At 43.0% G+C, this 26,157-nt stretch overlaps 1 protein-coding gene across 5 annotated transcripts in view; it reads right to left on the bottom strand.

Moving 5' to 3' along the window:
- MTMR3 (myotubularin related protein 3) overlaps positions 1-18,369 on the bottom strand; it is an 82,874-nt gene extending 64,505 nt beyond the window's left edge. For 3 of the 5 annotated variants that reach the window (XM_055794582.1, XM_055794581.1, XM_055794584.1), the window contains exons 1-2: positions 18,211-18,369; positions 17,494-17,537 (exon numbers count right to left, since the gene is read on the bottom strand). The gene's annotated coding sequence lies outside the window, so the exon portion shown is untranslated. The remainder of the gene's footprint in view (positions 1-17,493; positions 17,538-18,210) is intronic. The other 2 variants (XM_055794585.1, XM_055794583.1) reach the window with 1 other exon arrangement.
- Between the last annotated feature and the right edge of the window lie 7,788 nt (positions 18,370-26,157).

The following is a 26,157-nucleotide window of genomic DNA, read 5'->3' as shown; positions in this document are numbered from 1 at the left end:
AGCTGTGCTGTTAACACCAAAACCATAATTCCATACACACCTGTAGGTTTCCAGTAACTTACTAGCCTGCACCACAATCCACAACAGGGCAGGGACATACCTAGTTCTCCAGGATGGCAGTCACCTGACTCACCAGACCACCTCCTAGAAGTTCTGTCTAGCTAAAGTCACCATTCCCTGACCCAGTGCTTCTCCAAATACCAGGAGATTTAAGATCTTATTGGGCCACCTGGAAGTTCCAGATTTCTTCAGGTGTCCGAGGCTATTGCAGCCTCTGCTTAATTTTATCTGTTATTACCTGCAGGGATGAACAACTGATGCCAGCACACTCCCAGCAACAGTCAAAGGATCAGTTTGCTAGGCATTTGAATATCCAATCATTATTCCTCCCACAAACAGCTTAATCTTTATTGATATTAATTTACTGGCTCAATTGCACAGCACAGATGAATCTCTTTTGGAGGGAGATGAACTCCCTGGCAAGCCTTCAGGATAGAATAGTACTCACTGGTATGGTAGCTGGATCAACGGCCACTGCCATATTTATCAGGAAGCCCAGGTCATCAAGGACTCACATTAGAGCCAAAATGAGTCAATATACTTAACTCCCATAGCTTCCTTTAAAAGTCAGCCCTAAAGCCAGGGGTAGAGTTGTCCAGTTTATTACATTAAACAATGCCAGAGAAAATCCCTTAGCAAATCAGGTAACCTTTCTCCCCTTTATAAAGTTTTCTTGCAGAGCAGCATATGGCAGTTTAAGCTGACAACACTGGATACATGAGGGGGAAGAGTCCATGACACTAATGTTTAAGGGATATTCACATTTTACACATGCTCAAGCTACATTAATGCTAAAACTAGAAACCCAACAAGGTTCAAGAGGCTCTTACACCAAAATTTTTATACAGATCAGGAGCAGCTGTCCTTTACTAAGTTTCTTTTCCTTCCATATGCTTCTGTTGTTGCAGGTCCCCCAATTTATTTGAGCTCCCACAACTGCTTTGAAGCACTGCAATACTGGGCTGAACACCACCTTTCCATACTGACATTCAATCAGGTGCAGCCTCCACACTAAGGAAGACCTCCATCTGGCTTTGGGCACTTGTTATTTCTCCAACAGCTTTCAAAAGGAGGTTGTTTTCTTTAATTCATTAAAGAAAAAGCAATTAAATTAGTTTTAAAGTCATGTAACATCACACACCACCTGCCTCAGTGAGGCATCACTGCCATGCTTAAACTTTGCCTGCCGTAGCTTTAACTCTTGTTTATCTTATCAAAAGGATGTCAGAAGTCTAACATGCTCATTATCCTCTTAGGAGCCATTGAATGAAATGTGAGTTAATGAATAACACAGTAGGAATTATTTCATTAAGCCCATGGTGAAAGAGAGCCATCTAATTCTTGGATATGATGTCAGACTTGAGAACTAGCCAGTGATACTTACTCAGGCTTCCACTGCTCAATCAAATGCTACACCAGGGGTGTTCACAGTGAAAGGCGTGCAGACTGCACCGACAGCCCAAGCAAGACTGCCAGAGCATGAAGCAAAGCTACTCTGATGGCAGCCTTTGGAAGAATTAAAGCAGCAGGCATGAGGAACTGAAGCCTGTCATTTTGCTTTCACAGAGGGAAGACGGGAGGAAGAGGTTTTTAGCAGCATACATTTCAAGTTACAGGCCTTGTACAGGTATGGAAGACAGTGTAGTTACAGCATGTCAGCTCTTCACATTCTCCTCTTGCCTTTTACAGAGTTTCAACTCCACTCCAAGTTACCACCTGTCTCTGGTACTACCCAAGTAAACCTGTCTATTGAACTCTATCAGAAACCCAACACACTTGAAGGGCAGTCTGAAGTAAGGTATAGGCCCTTCATCAGTCATGGGCAATCCTGTCTTCTGGCATTCAAGGCTACCTCACTTCCACTTTTCGTTAAACTAATGCTTTTCACTACAGAACCTGATGTCTTACGACTTCAGGTAGATGTTCATTCCCTTGTGAAAAAACACCCATCTCCTGCTAGTATCGGTAACACAGACAACTGCAAGAAAGAAGTCCTCGGCCTACCATAGTCCTCCTTCAGGTCATCAAGATCTGTCTGCAATAAAAAACCCCAAACAAACAGCTTTAGATTGCCTGAAGACTTTGTACATTTACAAGACTATCTACTTTCACCAAGGAGACCAAGCAGTTTAAGACCATGTTTAAAGAGGTGATATTTTACTGATTTCATAACCAAGAATGTCCATCTTCATTGATTTCATGACAGCTATGCTAGATGTATCCTTAGAGTCAAACTATCTGAAGGGCACTATGTTCCTTCCTGTCCAGAACACCCCTGTACTTCCTTTAAATTACACAGTCAGGAGCCAGCTCAGAGACCAGAAAGCAGCGGACATTTGAGCAGTTCATACCAAACCATCACAGAGGCTTGCAAATATTACTTTGCAGGTACTCCCCTCTAACAACTTGACTGATGAGAAACAGACCAGCACAAAAGCAAGGTAAAAACTTAAGAAAAACCAGAAAACCTGGGAGACCAAAGCTAGCAGACTTGTTTTTCCACCTGCATGAGAAGTCCATCTTCCTGACATGTCACACCCAATGAGAGTGCCCAACACAAACTTTGCAAGCTGTTTTCTCCACATTGACTGCATCTCAGTTTCTGTATTCTCTTTTGAGAGAGTCTGATTTTCCCATAACCTGCAGCTTGCAGTCACTTCTGACCTGCCATGCATTACAGAGTTTGCATAACATCAGAAGTGAAGGATAATTGTACCATACTACAAATCATACTGAAGGAAACACTATCTTCAAGCCTAGCATGTGCTATTCTGTCATTCTCACATGACTGTGCACATGTACAATGCAGTCATATTCAAGTCCTGGCATCACAATTACTCTATCAAGAATGCTGAAGCATATTTAGAATGGTTCTGTAAAAAAATAGCTAGCTTCCATAATGCCGTTAAGGTATCCTAGACTAAAACCACTATTGTTCCATAAGCATTCATCTTAAATTCTTCAATAATCACTCAAAACACCTATATGTAAGACACGGTACTAATCCCATGGCAGTATTTGTAAAATTGATAGAAAAATCAGCAAGATAAGCTATCAGAAGTTGGCTTTGGGGCAAGTTTCTATGAGACTAGAAGCTTCTGAACTGGTATAGAACAGCATCAACAAACTCTGCCAGCAAAGGGCATCTGTGTGCAGGCACTGCCTGAGCCATCACCTCCACACAGCCACCTACTGCCAAGCAGAAAGTCTTGAGGTGCATACCCAGCAGGCAGTGCCCATTTCCCATCAGCTGATCAGCAGAACATACAGCTGTGCTTCAGCCCACAGCTGGAAATCAGTGCCTAAAATTAAGCACAATAATACAGAGTGAGGTAAGAAACAAGTTTTTGAGAGGGTATGCAATTTAAGAGGGTAATGGGACAGAACTGATGCCTGCCACTTGTCAGGCTGGAAGCCTTAACAACTCTGACTTGTACAGTGCTACTGGTTTAAGTTTAATCTCGTGCTTACATTCCCTGCTGAGTCAGAGCTCTCCTTACGCAAGACATCAAGACAGAGTTCTTCAGAGCTTTTCAGTGGGCTCTTAAGAGGCTGTATCTATACTATTTCTACAGCAGTGTTGGTTAACCAAGTTTTCATGCCAGGAAAACTGCCAGAGCTATCTGCAGCCAAAAGAGAATAATCTTTACTGGAAGCATCTTGAGTGCCACGTCCACACCAGCTGTACACAAAAACTGCCCTAGAGACCTTGAACAAGATCCTTCTCACCTAAGGCCCGATTTTGTGTCTGATCTTGTCTCTTCTTAAAAAAAGCAGCCCACATTCTATCGCTTAGTGAGCAGCTCTTACCTATTTTGGACAGTCACTTCAGGAAACAGACACAAGCTCTATTAACCTGTGTAGTTTGGTGGGAGAACAGGGCAGCAATATCCAGGTGTCCTTAACTCTGCAGTTTCCAGCTTAAATACAGAGAGAATCACTAGAAAGAAGTAAACAAGGTCATCCAGACTGTCTGTGAAAGCATCAGAAATTCAAAGACAGTAGCTGCACACCACATTCTTTTGTGCTCAAACACAAAGAATAAGCAGCTCACCAGACATTCGCTGTATTACCATGAGAAACCGCCATTATCCTCAATAGCTGTAAAACCTACAGTTCTTCCTACACCCCAAGCTTGTTGCTAGCATGAAGTAGCTGCCTAAGTGAGAGTCAGTTACAAAGTCATTCTATCACCACCACTATTTTCTCAAAGCTTAAAAATTAAATCAAGTATTCCCCTACTGGAATTTTCATTACCAGGAAATCGCAATAATGCTTATTGCGCTATGGTTATTGGTTTGTTCTCCCAATATAACTCAATCAGTTCAATGCTTTGAGTTAATTATTGCTTAACTAAGGTAAATGCAAACAAACCTGAAAAACATGAAATAGATGGTAGGAAACCAAGCTCAACTACTTAAAGATAAACTGAATACTTCAAGATCACCTGCAAACGTCAGGGAAATTCTTACACAACTAACATGCATGAGAAATTTAAAGCCCTGATTAAAGCTTCAGAAAATGGCCACATGAAAATTACACAGCAAGGTAAAGACTCAAGACTTTTAATTGTATCTAGACACTTGGGATTAGCAGCAAAAGGTTTATCATAACATGTAAAAACACAACTAGAACCTGGATACAGTATTTCCAGGATATTCTCTCAGACATCAATTCTCTCAGCAATAAAGCATAAATCAGCATGAATGATACTCTGGAAAGTCCACCAAAACCCCAGAGATAGGGGTTCTCTAGAGCTTCTTCTGCACTGATCAAAGAGCATCTTCAGTCATACTCTTCTCCTCATTCGACAGAAAAAGCAGATACAGCATCAGTGATTTGATGGAAGGCAGCAGTAAGATTCAGCCCCAGCACAGCCTTATTTTATAGAAGAGTTGCCAGAGAAGTTTCACTGACTTATGCTGACAAGGTTGAACTTGAAACTATCCAAACTAGTACCTCATCTGAAATTGCTGGTATGAGATGTTCAACCTATAGATGAAAAGCCTTTGAACTTAAGGCAGTGGAAGTGACTTCTACAAAATGTGCTTCACTCAGCAAGAGCAGCATGCTAAGAAAGTGAATAGACAATAGAAAGAGTCATTCAAGTGTCAGCCTTCCTGAGAATAGCCAGGACAAAGTGGTTTTTGTTTCTACCTTTGAGATCTTGACAAATCAAAAATAGATTAAATGTGCTAGCAGACTAACTTCTACCCCACAGACTGATACACGATCTCATGGAAGAGACCTGCCAATACTTTGAAGTAACCTACACCAGAGCAAACACAGCAATGCATATGTTCTATTTTCCTTGTAAGAAGTCTGAGTCAAATCATGCCTTTTCAACGTTATAGTAAGCTGACAGGTAATCATTTTTGCTTACAGTCAAGATAAAAAAAAGCAGATCACAGAAATAAGAGCTAGAAGCCCTAACTATACAGGTATTAAACAAGATGAGTTACAAAATATTAAATCTGGTTAGAGCCAGGAGGTTTATCTGCTTGAGTACAGTTACCAATGAAGGCTTTATTACCTCTAGGGACACACTCTGAAATATGTACATTTGTGTTCTGTACATTTTTCATTTAACCTTGCTCAGTTCACCAGCGTTATTTTTTGCAGCTCAGTGATGAAAACAAGAGTTACTAAATAACTTTCCAGTATGAAGTTTCAGTGCATTACTTCTCACTACTGAATTAAATACATAACCACCTTAACACTCAAAAATCCAATAACCCACAACTCCATAACCCACAAAGGCCAAGCAAATTTTATCTGTGGAAAACACATGAGCATTTATCAAGTAACATATCAAATCTTACCACAAATACTAAACAAAAATCAGCAATTCAACTGTTTCAGTTAACAATAAAATTGTTCTGAGAAAAAGGAATGCATCTGCTTCCACTTCCTACATAAATCTTGAGTACAACTCAAGCAGCACAACAGATACACAACCCCCTGCCAGAGAGCAGTGGAGGCAAACCCTAGGCAAGATGCATGTCCTGCAGGTGACACCTTCAAACTCAGTTTGACTGAGATACAGAACAGTTTCAAGAGTTGCATTTGAAGGGTAATTTAAAATCAGTTGCAACGGCTACCCTTTCAGCATTTAGGCCTCCTTGTACCAGCAGTTCAGCCCAACACCCCAGTGCCATAAGGCAGGCAGCGTCCTTAGCTCCAGAGCTGCATGATCCACAAGCGGACCTATTACTCCGTACCCATCCTAGACTACACCACACTAGTGGCACTTTATCTAGTGAAGGCTGCTGTAAGCCAGCAACTTCAGGATAAGGGACCACTTTGCTTACAGAAACAAAACACTGCAGATGCATTTGTTAAATGCTTTACTTGCAGCAACAGTGGTCTAGAAACACTGTATTAAAAATCCCCCTTTACAGCATATCATTCTAGTCACAATGAACATGGCACCAAGACTGCAAGTTCAACTCAGAAGATGCAATGGGCTGACAACACTGAAACAAAGGTTAATTTGCAGATTTCTACCTCAAATCTGTTTGCAAGGAACACTGTCACTTGTGACAAGGAGTTAAAATACTAGGAAGGGAGGTTCACATCTGAGTTGTGATGAATTTACCTCACATTCCACCAGCTGAGTATGAGCAACATTGTGAAAACCCTATACCAAGCAACCTCAAAACATTAAGAAAGGATTTAATTCAAGCCCACTGTTTTGACACAAATCTGCTACTTCTCCCTTCAAACACTCAGTGAGGCTTGAAAGTAGAGCAAATCTAACTAGACAAATTAGAAGACTTACTCCTTACTTCAGAACTGAAGCCTTCAGACCCTTCCATTCAACCTACATCATCAAGCACTTCATTTTAAGGTATTCCATATACCCAGTAAATGTTACAGTATCCACCCAGCCTATTTTGTTTAGATGAGATTAAGTAAGGACTTTGCCCCATTCCTCCCCCACAAAAAAAGCCTGTAAAATTGACATCAGATACAACATAAAACACATCACTTCCAAGATAAGGCTCAAGTTAGACACTCTTCATCTCAGACGTAGTTGGACAAACCTCTAGGATTTCACAGGCAAGAAGTCACCAACAGAACAGCTCCTAAATCATAATTTAGAAGTTCAATATCGTACATAAAACCGAAGAAACTGAAGAACAAGAAAGGCATAACAAGATTGTCATAACTGTTCATTTGCTACAGGCAACATTTACTTTTCTGTTAAAGGAAAAACTTACCTACCCAGTAGGTTTAGTGACACACATCTTGGTATGTAAATAACCAAGATCTAGAGATGTGGGACATAGGTGAATAAGCAGGAGCTAACTCTTTAAACAAATGCAGGTTTTAACAGGATAAATTCCTATTCTATACTTAGAGTTTAAAGGTTACAAAAAGCTCTGTGTTGGAGGAACAGATCAGCACCAGGCAACAAGCTTTTTATAACATGGCAAAGATGCTCTGAATTCCATGTAGAGGCTGAGCTGTCACTCACACAGCACAATCTGTAGATTCCCAGCTTCACAGAAAGATTCACAACTTTCTCTTCCACATTCCTATATGCATTACATTATTAGTACATTGTTTAAACTGAGTTCTTCTTAAAGTGTTATTATAAAACATAAAGTAACCAAGTCATCGGCATGGGTTTTTTTGAGGGGTTACAGGTAAACCAGCTCTTCAGAAGTCAGCTAACAAGCAGATTCTTCAGACAAGTTTCAAGCCATCATATTTGTTTCAACATGTACAAACTCTGCTAAGTCTTTCAACAATACTTCAGCATAAAGTCACCTAGAGAGCAATATAATGGCAAAACCTAACTAATTGCTATTGAAATATGTTTGCAAACATGACAGATTTATGGAGTTTTACCACAGTTGATCTTCATTCAGCTGAACAAGCCTTCTCTGAATTGGCCCTAGGGTACACCACCTTTTGCATTTTAGCTAGCTACAAAGAGTTAAGCAGATCTTAACACCACCAACCCCACAAAGGGACTCTGTTCTTACTCCCAAGTTTTCCAGAGTCAAACAGGAGGCATGAACTTCTACAAAACAGGTGCTACAACACCAATTTAAAATTTATTGTTCATCAATTCATGGAAGTTTGAAAGCTGACCTTTTACAAGCAATTAAAAACTCCAGCTGGCTACATCTGCAACTGTACCACAAGTGTGCTTCACAGCAACATCTTCAGACTCCTAAAAAAAAAAAACTTACCAGCAATAAAACCACTCACCAACCCACCTGAACAGACCTGAGTGTTCTCTGCACCTGCAGAAGAAGCTATCGTGCTCCAAACCCAGCCTGGAAATTCAAACTAGCTCCAGGAATTCTTTAATTGTCTTGGCAAGAGTCAGTATAAAAATTGTGGAGTTTAAGCGCATAAATTAGTTTTTGGAGGGTTTTCTGGCATTAGGCCTTTCTAAACTGCAAGCTTAACTTCTCCCCAGCCCACCTGCTTACTTCTCATATGGGAACTCCTGCACAAAAAAAGTCCCTTCTTGTCCTTTTCACCCCACAAGTCACTTGAGACCAACTTCTTTTGACAAGGCATGTTTTAACTGATCACTCCTTGCCTTTAGTAAGTGAAATCCATTTAGCTCAGTAACAAATGTTACTGGACCTGCAGCATATTTTTACAAAAAATATTTCTTAACTCGTATATTACTTGGTCTTCTGGGATTAGCACGTGATAGCAAGTGTCCACAATGAGGCTAAAATTCTGAATTTTATTGGAAGAACCAGAAAAAACAACAACAGTTGTTACCAATACCTAGAAATTGAAAGGAGAGAAAGTAAATTAAGCCATATTGCAATTTTGGGGCTCTTGAAATACATCTAAGTACATGAGGCTTAGCCCTAACTAGGGCTCTAACTTGAACGCCATACAATTTGGGTCTAGGAGCAGGAAATATGCTAGAAGCAGTAAAAGAACTGCATTCAGCATGGGCTGGCCAGATAATCACTACCTCTGTATGAGTAGCGGTCCAGTCTCAGGCAGCTGCATATACTGATAAGACAGTTTAGAAAGCTGGACAGAACTTGAAGTAGTAATGTTTAGAAAAATAAGCTACAGGGAACAGCAGCACACAACTTACTCTTTAGCAAGCTGCCAAACTGTTCCCTCCCCAACCAGAGCAAATCAAGTTGTCTTATGCAAGAGGAAAAGTCTTCATACCTTAGTGCTGAATGAGAACATGGCGGTCTAAGGAGTGATGCAACAGCACTATTAACATTAATAGGACTGCTCTCTGGGTGTGACCCTTAAAGGATGGGAGCACCTGAACTTGTACCTTATACAAAAAGCTTATTAAAAACTAATCTCAAAGAATAGCTCTTATTGTACTTGTTATACCAATCTTACACTTGTCAAAATCAAGCCAAATCCTTTCATCCATTGTCCACAGCTCCCCAGGCCGCGTCCTCCACACGAACACCTCACACCCCCAATCCAGGCATCAGCCAGTACAGTGACAGTAATGAACCTAACCACTCTCTGCAGGAAGTATCACATCAAGCAGGTTTCAAGATTGCTTCCTACTCCAAGTTGATTACAACAGCAGGCTTGGCATTGCTTTTTTTCTCTGTGAATTACTAAATTCCCATCCTTAGACGTTTCCACTGTTAGGTTATCACCAGCCTTTCAAGAGTTCATAGGAAGAAGTGCCTATGCAATAAAAATACTGCAGAGGAGTTCAAATGACCTAGCAATTGAAAGCTAGACAGCTCTTAAACCAGCCTACCAGTCAACACTTGAGAAGCAAAAGATAATTTGCCAGGAGTAATGAGCTAAGTATAGAGGCAGCACAACTAGAGCTACCCAATTATTTTTGCATTTCTTTCTAAGTGAATGAACAGCTTAGGAAGAAGCAGGCTTCAGCTGCTGGTAGAATCCAAGCAAAACAACAAAGATCTTGTGCTTAACATACCAAATTCTGCAAAAGCAGCACCAAGAGTCAAGATCAGCATCTTCTAAATCACTGGAGTTTTTTTTACCATCCTCAGTTTGTTACCGTATTTCAGCAAATCCTATTCTATTTTAGAAACCCATAACTGCATACTCATCTTCTGTCTAGTCTTCTCACTAGATCAGTATTTATCAGCTACCCTCATCAAGTATCAGCATTTATCCTGTCATATAAAAGCTAAAATTCCAGTTTGACGGGTGGAAGACGTTTTGGTTCCAGCTACTAAAGCCTGCAGAATTGAAGGAGGGAAAAGCATTATGACAGTGACCAGGCATGTTGGTACCATTATGCAGCTATACAAACAGCTACTATTTTCTGGAATTATCTGTTAATGAATATTCATTTATTCTTATACTTTAAGAAGGGTTTATGAGCATCACTTATACAGCTATATATCCACTGATGTCCCATATGGTCACACACTGAAAGAAGGACCTATAGTTAGATGTAACCACCAGTTTTCCTGCAAGAGTTTCCATACAAATACCTTAATACATGCTTTGAGCATCTCTAGGTATAGTGAACATATAGGTATACCATCAGTACATTGAAGCTGTAGTCCTTTTTATCATGAACTGGAGGTCTCAAGCAGAAATCTGATCTCAGTTAGAAATCTACCTGTCCATATCCTTCCCTTGGGTCTTCCTAGAAAAGGATCCAGCAACAAAGCATTAGACACTTAAACATGACTATCAAAAACTGAAAATTTCCATGTGGCTTCTCCCTGCAGTCCCAATTTACTCATCTGTTACGTACAGGGATGCACTGCAGCAGTGAAGTACACTAACCAAACACCTCCAAATCATGTGATACTCATGCTTGAGTCTGAAGGGATTAAGAGATTCCAGTGCAGAGTAAAAGAAAACAAGCAAGCTATTGTATTCTGCATTAGAAAACAACTATGCCTTGACCGTAAATCCATTAGCCAAACCTACAAGGAAAGCCCAGCAGACCTCAAAATATTTACCTTGTTCCGTCTTCCTCCTTCCTCAGAGTTCAGATTTTCCCAAAGTGCAAAAAGGTGCATTCTTTTGGAAATTACTCAAAGAAAGGTTCACTGAACATAGACAAAGATGATAATTTAATTATAATGGGTATCCAACCAGAATATAATGCCCTGTTCACAGCAAATTCCTGCTACCAGCAGTGAGTGAAAATTAAGAATCTGAATTCTCAAATGTATTCATGACTAGCATTCCCACCAATCACCATACAATTAAATAAAGGAATGCTTAATTGTAAAGATGAACACTTGTTTGATAAGGTTTAGCCATTAATTTGATGAAAAGCTTATCCACTCTTAAAAAAACATGCACAGCGCTTAGCTGGAAAGTAGAGGGTCTGCAGGCAGAGACAATAAACTTGTAAGTTTACATTAAGTACACTTCACTTGCTTTCAGCTTCCATTTAAAGGAAAATAATCAAAATAACCTAGAAATGCAATCTACTTAGACATTTTAGTCAGGTTTCTTGGATCTTAAGTTCAACAATGCCTATATCACACTAACATATTTGTTCTCAGAAATGAGTAAAGGAAATAAGGAAAACTCAAACAGAACAACAAAAATCAAAGCTATCAACTCACAACATCTAGAAAAGGTGTTTCTACCCAGAACATAGCAAACTGACTGCAGAATGGACAGAGCAATGTCCACGCGCTAATTTTCAGGCGAAGCTGCTCTGCAATATGGCAGGTGAGTTTTCTTCTCATAGCTTCTCCTTTTGTTCTTTGTCAGGAGATAGGCAAGTATTTTAAAAGCCTGGACTTACAGAGAACCCAAAGAACAGTAAAAGTCAGCTTTGATAACAGTAGTTTTGGAAGTTAAGAGAATACACTGAAGGCAAGTAAAACTGAGAACAGTTTTCAGCAGCAACAAGTGTGGAACTAGGTCTGAAAAGGTCTCAAAGCAAACACCCTATCAAGGATGCAAACAGTATAATTACAAACAGCAGAGCTTCACAGCATCTCATTTTATCTCAGGTTTAAGTTTCAATGATAGCAATTACAAGCTTACAGATAGCAATGCAATAAGTAAAGCTTTCACAGGTACACATTTAGGTCAATTACAGCTACAAGAGATGAAATCAGCCAGCCACAGCAACTAGCTTACTCCCCATTCCCGATCTACTTGCAGAGAAAACAAGGAGTCAGGCTGTTGGTTGTCTAACTACCAGATAGGAAATTCCAGGGAAACACTTTCCACCAATTCCAAATGTAGTTGCTACCACTTCCATGAGCAGCTTAGGACTTAAAACTCATTTTGAAAGCACTTAGCAGTAGTTCAAGAGTGACAGGACAGAGCTTAATACTAGGATCATTCTAACATCTGCAAACCAAAATGCAGGCTTCACTTCAAAAGTACTCGAAGTTATCTCACTCATGTAACATCTACTGTAAGATGTTTAAGTTAAGACTGTCATAAGCAGTTCCAGTGTTACTGTAGGTGCAAATAAATCCCTCTCCCAACCAAAAGTTCCTAATCCCTCTGGGGACTCAGTCTTTCTGTTACCATTTCTTTAATTCAGACTTCTGTTTCACTTAACTACAATTTCTAGCAACTAAGTAACTGAAATCAAAATTCTAGTAGTCTATCCTTGACCTACAAGATGCTAAACCCTTCATGTCAGAAAGACTCAAGGAAAGATCTGATTTTCCATCTATATTCTGAAATCCTGCCACCAGCTGTACAGAAACCAAAATAAGAATCCTACTTGAGCAGAACAGTCCAACCACAGAGAAACTGAGGAGTCGTATGGAACCTGGAAGGCTTATGATCCATATCACCCCTTCATAAAAGGCTGCTCACAGGGATGAGCTGGGGAGACAGCTAACAGAACACACCCTGAAGCCAAGTCCTGCCTTTGCTCTGCTCTCCAAAGGTAGAAAGCCAACCAGGTGCATCTTGTCTTCACAGACTCAATTTCAACCTACGCTTTTCAGCACAGACAGGCATTTCTGTCCTCTCCTCACACAGGTGGCTGGGAACAGCCTCCCCCAGGCACTTCCACAAGTGGAGAAAGCAGCACTAGAGAAAAGTCTCATTCTGTCAAGAGCCTGCCCTTTCCTAGTTGATATAGGAGTCAAAACCTTCTTTTAAAAGGCATAGGGAAAGAGAAACTAGTTTTATTTTTTCCTGAAGCTCTGTCCATTCAGGTAACACTACAAAATTAATGCTTTGATTATAGCCCTAGTTTCCAGTCCCAGAGTTGGCAAAACAAATGAGGCCCACAAAAGGGCAACAGAAAACTGTTCTAACAGCATTTCTATAAATAATGTCTATACCAGTGCATCTATTGGAAAGAAAAACTGCAAAGACTTAATTATGGCAAAACAGCATTTCTTCCTCCATAAGTGGTCCACTAGGGTGCTGGTCTGTTCTGGCTGCCCTTCTAAAAGCCCGGCTCTTCCTAAGTAGCCAGGGACTAACACAAATTTTCTGATTCCAGCTTCAAGCTAATTCCATTGGGGACACGATAATTTTCCAAGCTAAGCTCAGGCTTCACAGCTAGAACTAGTTCTAATGCTTCACAAAATACAAAATAGCTGAACACCCTGAATTTGACCACTACCACGTTATTCGTACACTGAAGAGTAATTTGATTAAGAACTGATGTCACAAAAGTCAGTAAAAGCATCAGCTAGATCAGCATCTCAGATAAAAGCTGTCACCAGCATACCCAACTTCATTATCATGGCTAGTCAGTCCACCACAATGAACACTGAAAACTACAGTGAGATGTGCTGAGCAAGGCAAAAGACAACTTGCTTTGCTTTTCACCTACTAGTACTTCTCTAAGGCTTCGTTTCTTTACTGTTCTGTCCTCTTTCAACTCACTCAACTGCAACACTATATTTTAAAGTATTTGCAATTAAATTATTTTGGTTTAATTTCTCTAAAAAAGGGGGTTTAATACTAAAGATCTATCAGCATGTGTTACTGAGGACACATTTCATCACTGGCATGACTGGTAGCTCATACAAGAACCTGCTCCCAAGCCATCCTATCAATGCCACTTTACAGCTTTTCACTTCATTCCTAGTCAAGAGGAAAAATGGCAGACTAATTTCTCTAAAATTAAGTTCCTCTGAAACCTTGTTCAAAATATTAACTTTTTCAGAAGTGGTAATACTTCAATACAGCAGCTTGTACAAGTTCAGTTGCCATGCAGCTTCAAGTCTTCTGAAATGCAGTTCTCCCAAGGAAGGGCAAGAACCACCTATCTTTTTCACAGTTTTTCAGAGGTTTCATAGTCTTTTTCAGAGGTTGAGTTTGGTTTTCCCCCCCTTATCATAGTTTGGAAGGGTTCTACCACCTACAGGACAGCTGTTACAATGTCACTCGTGCATATACACACATAAATTTCAGAAAAACTTCGAACTGTATCATACCAAGCTTATTTTGTTGCAACTATTTTTGGCATTAATGTCCATAAGGAGGAACAATGCCTCTGAATATTCAGTTGCCCACCAGCAAGACTTAGAGAGCATACTTCCAGTTAAGCTTAACTTGCAGTCACATTCACACATCAAACCAACTGCTGCTCCCAGAACTTTAGATTAAGGATTTAAGTCAGAGGAGTTTCAGAAGATAAACCAAAGTTAGGAAATCTGCAACTGTATTTTAAGTTAAGCCTTTAAAAACAGCACTTTTTGGATGGACATCAATGACTCCAGAAATAGCTTATCCATTTCAATTAACATTCTGTAAAGCCTTCTGCTTTGCTTTTCCTCCCTAGCTCATTCTGCATAGTGTGCCACTGCAGTTCCAAGCTTCACTTGTAGGCACATATTGCTACTTACTGAAGGTGAACAGAGCACCTCCCAGCAGAGCAACACAATCCAGACATTTCTTAACAAGACTAAAGGTCTAAAGTCTAAAAGACTAAAGATACCACTTGTTTCAACACGATCACGGCTACACTTCTACCCTGCTGCTACAGGTTGTTCTTTCCCCTAGTTCGGATCAGCAGGGAGTGACTCAAGGCCTTCCTTATGGGATACATTACCTCCCAGAATCACTACAGCCAGTTGGTGTTCACCTCCTTCACACCACCAGAAACTATTAATCAGATGAGGGGAAGAACAAGTCTGGGCTACTCATGCTCTAGCTTACAATTAGATTTCTATGGTATCACGTACATTCTGTCAGTCCTTCTCAACTGCTCACCCCAAAGCAAGGAGACTAACTCTTAGCTGTTTCTGTTAGCAGCTACATTCTGAATGAGAGCAGTTGACACCAAATGGTGCTGTAGTTTGGGTCCCTTGCCCATCCCACAAGCAGCAAACGTGCATGCAAGCCAATACAACAGTCTGGTTATGGCAGTCCTGCACAGTTCAGGATTAATGCATCCAAGGTGAGAGTTGTAATGCATTAGGAGTTGAGGTCTTCAGTTCTTTACTAGGATAGCAAGCCTCAGTAAGAAGTCAGTATTTCAAATTCCTAAACTAGGACTACCTTCACTTTTAGGTCTTTCATGCAAGCCACTGAGTTGCCCTGAAATTCTGAAGCACCACAAAGAAAGAAATATTTATTTTTTAACAATCCAGTTAATTCACAAGAACTACAGCATGAACAGAGTGCTACAAGTTTTCCCGAAAGCACTGTGAAATTACAGCACCAATATCTAGAAGAAGGGTAGAATTAGAAATCATGAGGCTCGTTTCTCAAAGTTAAAACCCATATGGGATCTAACAGGCAGATCTTTATACCATCACTACTCAAACTAGAAACAAACACAGAACAGTTGCACATTATGGCTTAGACTATTTAGTACCTAAAAGCTTGTTCTGAAATAAAATACAACTTGTGTTACTTTGATTCAGCCAATGAAAGCCAGTATGAAACAAGTGCATATTTACATGTCTGGACTTTTCATTCTAGTTTACAGCATCTGGTAAGTATTAACAAACAATTTGGAGTCACATGCTCTGGAAGACACCACCGATATCAAGTAGAAGAGTCCTATCTCATTATATCCAGTTACACATCCCAGTAGGAAGCTACCAGAGCAGGAACAGCCATCACATCCCTTTGACCTCTGCAGGTGAAAAGATCAAGCTTTGTGCTAGACACTAACCCAGTTCCTCCAATTCACTCCATGCAGACAATTCCTTCTTCCTAGCTACTGCAGACTTTTCAGGCTTCTGCCCATTACTCCAGCAGCTAACAATATCCTTCTCATTAAGTTGCTCCTTTTTTACAGGTTAATTGCCAGCAAAGCACAGCATAGCCACATTCCTCCTACTCTTGAAAGGCTGACAACACACTCCTCTCCATCATCCTAGGTTGCATGTAGGTGGAATGAGATCTGAGATAAAACATTGTATCCTCTATCTTCAGAAGCTTTGGTATGCTCCATTTCTATCTCCTCCAGCTGTGGATGCCATTTTTATGGAAAATAAAAAAAAGAGAGCTTATCAAGCACACCTATTCCACCTACTTGGTATCATTTGTGGGTTGCATAGCATATTACTTAAGAAGGCCAACCAATGTTTTAATACCTGCTAATGCAGACAGTTAACATAATGGATATTAACAGTATCCTAATGGGTACCTACAACACTGTCAGCAAGAGGACTAACTTGATTCTCAATATACCACTCCTATAATGTGAAGTAGGACAAGAGCACCTTTTAGTGCAACCACTCAAAAAACCACCACTGCTCCACAGGACTGTTTCTGCATGTTTGCCCCTCCCCCAGGCACACAGAAGCACTTGTCACTGAAGCATTTTAGAATCCCATGCCCCGCCTTTACTTATCTGTAGAAAGTTTCAACACTTATAGTTCACACTATTTCCTGTACTGTGAAAGGGAGCACTTTTTCTGTCTTCCAAAACCACTGTGATCAGTAACAGCTTCAGCAGCAGATATTAGATGTCAGCCTCCTCCCCTCAAGTTAGCTACAAGCACTCCTTTGTAAAAACTCCTTCACTTCCACCAAGAAAGTTAATTTTCAAATATTACAGCACATGCTTTAATAAAGAGCTGAGGTGCATGACAGGTATTACAGGAAACCTGCCACAGTTCCTTGTCACACTACCATCCCTTCCCAATGGGCTCGCCTAGGCATTTAAATACACCTTTATATTTGCCATCAAGCCAAGCTGTACTTCTACACTCAGCACTACCTGACATGATTCACTAGACAAGCTCTTTTCTTCTGAAAGAGAGCCTTAATGTGCACGGTTACATGGGCTCATCACACAAGAAAGCAAAAGGGTGAAGCACACAGAGTTGAAGTCTGCAAGAATTACAAGCTCATACTCATACCCAGCCTTCCCCCGAGCAAGGGAAGTCTGCACCAAGAGGAAAGGAATCAGTTTCCTGTACAGAGATGTGAAGGAACACGAGGTCTCATCTGCTGAGAAAATAATATTCCCTAAAAGAATGAACTGAAGAGGGAACAACTTCAATGCAAAAAACTTACAACTCCATGTTGGGGGGAACTGGAGCGGGGAGGCAAAACACTACTTACCAGAGAAGGGCAACCTCTGCTCAGATCCCATCAGAAGTATAGGTCTGTTAAGAGGAACACGGGGAAGAGGGACAATTAAAGCCCCAGAACTATTTAAATAAAAACCCTTCACAACTCCCGCTTACAACAGGAATGGGAATTTTGGCTCCACGCACAAGGACCGTTGAGCACAACTGACACGGCGGCCAAAGCGGCCGGAGGAGACGAGCGCGGGGCCGCGGCTGCCGGCGGCGTGAGGCGCTGCCTCAGTCCCGCTCCACGGGCAGCGGGGAGGCAGCCACCCCCGCGGGGCGGCCAGGCGAGCAGCGGGCGCCAGGTGAGGCCCACAGGCCGCGGACCCCGGCGGCGGCCAAGCGGGAAGCTCACCTCCCGCGGCCGCGCCGCCCGCCAGCCCCAGCGCCGAGGGACGCGCCGCCGCTCAGGACGGCATCCCTGCCCGCCCGGGGAGGAGGAGGCCGCCACCCCCGGCCGCGGTGCCGGGAAAGCGCCTCAGCATGCCGCCGCCTCCTCCTCCGCGGCGGCCCCGGCCGCCCGGAGCGGAGGGAACCGGCGCCGCGTCCCCACCGCTGCCCCTCACCCCGCGGCCCGAGGGGGCGTGCCGGGCCGCGGCCGCGCAGCTGACAGCCCGGCCGCCCTCCTCCAGGCCCCGGCCCGGCAGGCCGGCCCACCCCCCCGCCAGGCGCCGGGTGAGCCCTGACGCCCCCACCGGCTCCTTACCGCGGGGCAGGGCATGGCGCGGAGCCCCCACACCCCCGTCCCGGGGCGCGGCCTCCTGCCTGGGCCGGGGTCGCTGGGCTCCGGGCTGCCTCCGCCGCCTCTCACAGCCACAACAACATGGCGGCCGCACGGGACGCGGGCACGACGGGGCCAGGCGCGCGCCCGACACCGCCTCCCTCTCCCCACCACCCCCCTCCGCGGGGCGGGGCCAGGCGCGCGCCCGACACCGCCTCCCTCTCCCCACCACCCCCCTCCGCGGGGCGGGGCCGGGCGCGCGCAGTTCCCGCCCTCCGCGGCGCGGCGGGAGGGGAGGGGAGGCGGCGGCGGGTAGTGCTCCGCTCTCCGGGGTTCCGCGTCCCCTCAGGGGGCAGCCGGCCACCGCTGCGCCGCTGCCCTCCCCCGGCCTCGCAGCAGGTGAAGCTAGCGCTCCCCTTCTTCCTTTTAAAACCCTGTGAGGGTGTTTAACCGCCTGCAGCTGGGTGAGGCCGGTCTCGGCGCGGCCCTCGGCAGCCCTGAGCCCTGCAGAGGCAGGAGGCGCGACGCCGTGGTACTGATGGTGTCTGAGGAAAAGGTTTTGCGGCCGCCTCGGCCAGCTTGTGAGGCAGGTAACAGGCGGCGGATGGGCTGGAGTTGGGTGCTGAGGGGAGCTGCGGGAGCCGAGGAGCTCTGCGAGCTGAGCTCTGCCCGTGCCCCGCTGCCTCTGCTGGCAGCAGGGCTTGCAGGCCTGGGATCCTCCTTAGGAGTCCTCCAAAGCCCCTGTTCCCCTTGGAGAAACACCCTGTCTGACACCAAAAGCCACTCTTGTGCACAAAGTCTTCTGGCCAATGCTCTCCTTTGCTTTTGTGACATTCAGCTCAGCTGCAAAAACATGTGTGGCCCCATGCCATCAGTAGATGCCCAGTCCAAACCACCATGAGCAGCCTGCAGCTCCTGGAGCATGAGGTAATGGAGAGCAGGGAGCCAACATGAGGCATGAGAGCCAAAAAACACATGGACATTGAGAGACAAGTGATAAAGCAAAATGAATATGACCGTTAAGCAACAGAAAGGCACAGGAAGGCTTGAGAGGCAAATGGCAGCAGTGTCAGAGGTAGCACGGTATGGTTGGCAGGAAGAGTTGTGCTTTCCAAAATGAAGCTTTAAGACTCGTTCAGTGGAGTCTCTTTTCAGCAGCAAAATTTGTATCTGGGTTTTGTTGCAACTGTGACAGATCATTAATGCTTTATTTTTATACTTATCTTTAATTTACAATACTGTATGTAGGTCAGGTTGTACTTTTGAGAGATACTTCTCCCTGCTCCTCATGTTTGCCTTGATCTGAAACGAAATGCTTGCAAGCAACTATAAAATGCACTCCTAAATTATCCACAGGACTCTCCCTCTGAGTCCAAGGTTAGTCATTGTAACAGATGGACTTCAGTCTGTCATTAACTCCTGTTTAAGCTAGAAGTAGCATTAATGTTCAGAGAGACAATACAAAATACAGGATCCCATGTCTTTAAATTCAGATGTAAGCCATGCAGTGAGTTGTTTTGTATTTTCGCTCCCTTGGTCAGGGACAGTAAACATTTGCAAGAAAGTTAATCAGCCCCTCTAAAGGGATTTTTTCCAACAACAAACCATCATCTGAATGCAAATGTGATCTGAATGTCAATATGTACCTTCAGAGGAACTTTGGAAGAAATACAGGTAACTGAAAGGAAAAACAGGATTCCTGGCCTGTTTATACCCAAAACCAATGAAAAAATGTTCAGCTGGTATAGCAGTATCTGAAAGGATGTGTGTTGACAGCATTAGAGAATATGAATTTTTAAAAGGCCCTGTTAAATGGTTGCCTTTTGCAGTATGCCTGGACAGAGACCAAATGTGACCTACTTCAGGAAGCTGAATCCTGGAGACCCAGAGCTTTTGTACAGCAGAACCTGCCAGTTGCTCCTTCTGTTTTTTAAAGAGAGGGAACTAGCTGGAGCACCATCACTGTGACAGGAAAAGCTGCACACTTTCAGCTGCTTCAGTGATACAAATAGTCATCTTTAGCATTATCTTTCCCGATACAATTAAATACATTGCATGGAGACTTTCCTTATCTTGTGTTCTGAGCCTCTCCTTTTCTTGTGTTCCATTTTTTAATAAATGCTGGGTATGGCCCCATGTTAAATGACTTCTGCCTCTATTTTCTATGATCATTGGGGCAAAAGATGATAGCTCATGAGAATTATTTTATGGAAATGGAAATTACTGTACCAAAAGGTAGAGCAAGGCCTGTGAAAACCTGACATACAGCTCAGGGAATGAGGTGTTCCCAAGCCCACAGTTCTGATGGACCTGGAATGTATCCTCACTCATGTAGTACAAAGTTTTTAATTTGTCAGGTTGAGGGTGGTAATGATTACTGAGGAATGACTGAAGCACTAGTTTTTAAGCAGGAGGAAGAAAAGCCATCCAGTCATTTAGACACCTGTTAGTCTGACCTCAAGAACATTAAAAGCTTAGAAAAAAAATGTAAAGCAAAAACTAGTTGGGGCCAGAGAAGTAAGTGGAAAATAAAGTAAAAAATGCGACATAGCTTTATGAAAGATAGATTGCATTTAACTAAGATTATACCTCTGATAATTGTTTTCTAGACAATGTATATATAACAGATTTAATCTAACTGGATTTAGTCAGATATTAAAAACAATGCCACATGGCAAATGTATAGTTCATCTGGGGAGCTATTTGGTAGGTAAGAAGCTAGCTACTGACAGATGGCATTAGTTTGGGTGGAAGGGCAGGCTGTGAGAGTGGAGCTGAGTTCCTTAAGAAATTACTTGGAGACTTAACAGCAGGTTCAAAAATTTATTCAATAAATTAATGGAGAGCAGGTCCATAAAAAAAACCCTACATGGAAGAGGTAGGGAAGTCATCTCAAACATAGACCACTCGTGAATGCATAAGGGAGTACAAAGGAGAGAAAGAGCAGAAAGTGGCTGAGGTCCAATGCTCTCCCTAAGCAGCACCGCTGACTGCCCTGCTCAGAGGCAGAGTGCTGGACCACGGGGACCACAGGCTGACCCAGCAAGGCATATCTTTGCATTCTTTTGATCTTGCACAGTATATTTCAAACAGGCTTTGGAACAAAAGGAAGGAGTGAGCTGATGGCATTTGCCAATGGCACAAATTTTGGAGGCACCAGTGGTGCAGAGGGAATATCTGTATTGCTGGAAGAGTTGGATAACATGAGTGCTGGCACATTGGAAATGGGATGAAATTTAATAGTGGAAAGTACAAGGTCACGCACTTGGGAATTGCTAATAGGAATCTCTGCTGCAAGCTGGGAGCTCATCGGTTGGAAATGACAGAAGAAGAGAAAAATCTGGGTGTATTTGTTGATCTCAAGATGACTGCAAACTCCCAATGTGAAGCAGCTCTGACAAAAAGCACATTATCGACTGAGTTATTTCCAGGAGAAGGGGCAAATGTTAATACCATTATACAAAGCTCTACTGCAACCTTCTCTGGAATTATGCAGGCAGCTCTGGTCACTTTTAATCAAGGGAGACAAACTTAAAATGTGGCTGGAGAATAATTACAGGGTAATCCTGATTTTTTTCTTATGTAAGGATCTTGAAATAATTCATTAAGCCAAAAAACTGAATGCTGAGAAGGGATACAGTTGTTCTCTATGAAACTTCAGGGAGTAAACACAGAAGTAAACACATCTCCCTTAAGAGCAAGGGTGATGTTAATGTAAGAGAAAACAAGTATCCGATGGCCATGAAAAGCCCAGGCTGAAACTTGAGAACACCAGAGCTTCCAACAGCTCAAGTCCTGAGACTTCGGGTCATCCTTCCCAGAGCTGCCTTCCCCTGATTCAGTTGCCACCAGCAGCTGAGAACTGACCCTAAAGACCCAAAAGTCTTTTCCAAACCTCTCTTACTGTTTAAGACATAGCCACTGAGTTACTAGTTGGCTTCTTATGAAAAGAAAAAGGGGTACCTGACGTGGAAAGATATTCTTTGGGCTGCGGTCGCAACCCAAATGTCATTTGAGTTATTGGCTGTATGCAGTGAGGACACATTTAAAATCTGCATGTGGCCGTGGTGGAGGCTGACAGCATCCTGTTCTGGATCATCCCACCCTGGTCCCTCAGATCACCTTCTCACAGAGGCCATCCTGTGCCTATCCTGTATGTGGGATGCAATCCTCGAGCAATCTGTACCTGGCACAGTGAGAAATGGCAAAACCAAACATGTCAGATACTTCCCCGTCCCTGCTGCCATCCAGTAACCTTTAATACACTTCAATTTTGTGATACAAACAGCCAAACAACATTTGTGGGCTGTTTCTGTTATGATGAAAAACTGATGGTAAGGTCAGATACGTCTTAAAAAAAACAACACGCCAAGTCCTGATTCTCTAAGAACAGTCAGGTCATGAAACACAGGGTAGTTTCCTTTTTCAGGACTCCAAACTGGCTTCTTTTGCCAGTTTTCTACCCAAAAGAAGCTATTTTCATCCTTTCTCTCCTGTTTTGTTTTGTATTTAATCTTTTACCTGACTTTGATATTTCACTAATTTTAGTCTCCATTTATTTTCACGAATGCCTGAACAGAATACTGCACTCAGGCCCATCTCTTATACCGTGTTCCTTATTGTGTAGGTGCTTCCATTCTTTCTGCTCCCATCACACAAGCAGTTATTTCGTTGTTCATTTAATCCAAATGGCAGGTGGTGAGGACATCAGGGTTGGCACAGCATGAGGCCACCCCTGATTAAAATGTGCCAGGTGAGAGGCACCCACTCTTATCAGTTATCCTGATGGGGCCCAAAAAACAGATGCTCTGACTCATTCCCTTGGAAAGCAGATGAATAATTTGAAAATTATAAGATTTTTATTATGTACATATCATTTTTGTCAGAACATTTTCCAACAGTCTCATGGAGAAGGACTTGGGGGTGTTGGTTGATGAGAAGCTCAGTATGACCCAGCAACATGCGCTCGCAGCCCAGAAAGCCAACTGTACCCTGGGCTGCATCACCAGCATCGTGGCCAGCAGGGCGAGGGAGGGAGTTCTCCCTCTCTTCTCTGCTCTGGTGAGATACCCCACCCCCTGCAGCCCTGTGTCCAGCTCTGGGGCCCCAGCGTAAGAAGGACATGGACCCGTTGGAGCGAGTCCAGAGGAGGGACACAAAGATGACTGAGGGTTGGAGCACCTCTCCTGAGGAGACAGGCTAAGAGCTGGGGTTGTTCAGCCTGAAGAGAATAGCAGCCTTCCAGTACTTAAAGGGATACTGGGTACAAGAAAGCTGGAGAGGGTTTTTTTACAAGGGCATGTAGGGATAGGACAAGGGGTAATGGCTTTAAACTGAAAGAGGGCAGATTTTGATTAGATATTAGGAAGAAATTATTTACTGTGAGGGTGGTGGGACACTGGCACAAGTTGCCCAGAGCAGCTGTGGGTGTCCCATCCGTGGAAGTGTTGAAGGCCAGGCTGGATGGGGCTTGGAGCAACCTGGTGTAGTGGAAGGTGTCTCTGCCCAGGGCAGAAGGGTTGGAACTAGATGATCATTAAGGTCCTTTTGAACCCAAACCACCTTATAATTCTATGGATTTAGGATTTTTTTGTCTTGTAATAACCCTGTTTTAAAGGGAGATGTGCTATTAGTGACATTTTGCCGAAGGGAAACTAGCACAATGAAGCTGTCTTGGCTACAGCTACACATCAAGATGATTGTTACAGGACTAATCAAATACAGAGATTTGGGGGACTCTGAGAACTCCAGGTTCTCAGTGGAACAGCTACAACATTTTTGAGCAAATGTCTGAAACCAGGACATACTGTAAAAGGCTTTGGGAACAGTGTTTCCAGGTAGGAGCACAGCCAACTGAGCCTGGCTTTGCAGGAACATGTGAGCTGTTTGGCATGTGAGAACCCAGCTCCAAGTCCAGCAGATCAGCTGAAGACATACTGTGTCCGACTGCGAAAGGCAGGACAGTACTTCATTACAGAATTTATATTGAATGTACTAGTTCTGCTTAGGTGCGTGAGCACAGAGCATTGCTCTGCGGATGATGGATAACACCTTGTTTGTGCAAGGCATTTCTATACCCGGAAGTAAAAGCTGAAGACATCAATACTGAAGATAGCTCAATGTAGGCAGAATGTTTGGAAGTCTTGTTTTATGTCTGCTTCTATTTTTTTCTTCTTCTGAAAAGACTAATAATTCATATTGTTTGCCTAGTGAGCTAAGAGTAAGTAAAATGTTCAAAGCATTTTATGCTGAACATGTCTTTTCTTAGGAAAAGTTAACTGACAGCTTTAAGCTGTCTCATATGCGATGTTGCTACAACCACGCTCCCTAGAAAATGTTTTTCATAATACAGCATATCTATTTTTTTCTTAATAAGCACACTTAAGATCCTTCCTCCTGAAGTTGGATAGTTGTTATTATCCTAGCATACAAAAGAGAAACATCAGGCAAAGAAGGGGCTAAGAAGCTGTCTGATCAGAGGTCCTGCTTTAAGAATCATTAGGAAATTCTATTATTTTAACTGAATATCTTAGTGGTAATTCTTTACTGTAGAAATATGCTTGTAAGCTGCTCAGGACTGTGGCTGCTGTGGTGCACAGGTGTCAGAGGGAGTTCCCACCCACAGGAACTTGCACCATTAAAGCTCTCAGTTGAGCAACTTCTTTATTCCACTGGCCAGCGCAAAGGTGTACCCACAGCCTCTGAGAGGGAGAGGGAACTGATGTTCCTGCCCCCATGCACACGCAATGCCATGCAGAGAATGAGCTGAGAAGTATCTTGGGCCATCCCTGGTGTCTTTTATTAGTAACCAAAATAAAAAATATCCTACAATGAAGCTTTATGCTAGGAATATACTTGAGGTTAATTGGAGAATGATGGAAAATTGAAAAAATAGTCAATAAATTATTTTCAGATCCATCAGGTCAATAGCTTAATGGTAAAACTTCTGTCTCTGACTATCAAGAACATGCTGTGGAAGGCTTATAACTTCCATGAGTCCTTGATAAGCTAACGTATATATCATTAAGATAAAATGTAAAAAAGGAAAAAGTAGAGCTGGGTTGAAAAATTGCAAAGCCCAGGGCTATACTGATTCATCATTATTACTGTAATTGCATTTCAGCTGCTTAGAAAATGAAATGGCCAATTTCCACAACTTTGCAATTTAGTACTATGGTTATATCTTTTTTTAGGTTACACTGACATTTTCCTCTGACCATTTCATAACTCTTTCATTTTATTTCTATTTTTTAAATGCATCTAGAAGTGACGGTCCTTCAGGGCTTCCAGCACCCTCAGACCTGCATGCAAACAGCACACTGGCAGGCTGCTGTCTTTAAACCCTCTGTGATGTCCTTTTGGAGAAAAAGAGGGGACAGCAGGTGTGCCTTGCCTGGTTTGCCTGCAGGGAAGAAAGTCACTTGGCCCAGTGACCGCCAAGACTACTGTGCCAGTGGGAGAAAAACATCTATGCTCTGTGACTGCACAGAAGTGAAGCAGATATTCTAACCAGCCCCCAGGCTGTCCTTTCGGACTTTCAAGCAGAATTTGAAAAAATGCAGGAACTGTGGAAACCCAGGTGCTGTGCAGGAAACAATGCCATGTTGTAGCATTTGTGACAGACCAACAAAGAAAACAGACTGACCTCCAACAGCACATTCCCAGGGGCGCTCCAGCATTTCAATCCTCCTCTTGGTGCTTTTTGCGCCACTTGACATTAAAAGGCTGCTTTTGTATCTTATCTCTAGCTGAGTCGGGGTGTCCTTACTGCATAGACTCAAGGAGACTTTTTGTATGTTTCTGTCAAAACACTGACAGTGCCACCGGAACCAGGGCACTCTTCCCAGGCTTTGACTTGGGACATCTGAAAATCTGCACCATTACTTCCAGCACTGAACAACTTCCTCCCATCCATGAATCATGCTGAAGAAG

Source organism: Falco peregrinus, chromosome 2 (assembly GCF_023634155.1).
Source record: "Falco peregrinus isolate bFalPer1 chromosome 2, bFalPer1.pri, whole genome shotgun sequence".
Classification (NCBI taxonomy): domain Eukaryota; kingdom Metazoa; phylum Chordata; class Aves; order Falconiformes; family Falconidae; genus Falco; species Falco peregrinus.
The sequence above is the reverse complement of the archived record's forward strand: the minus strand, read 5'-3'. Positions and strand labels throughout refer to the sequence as shown.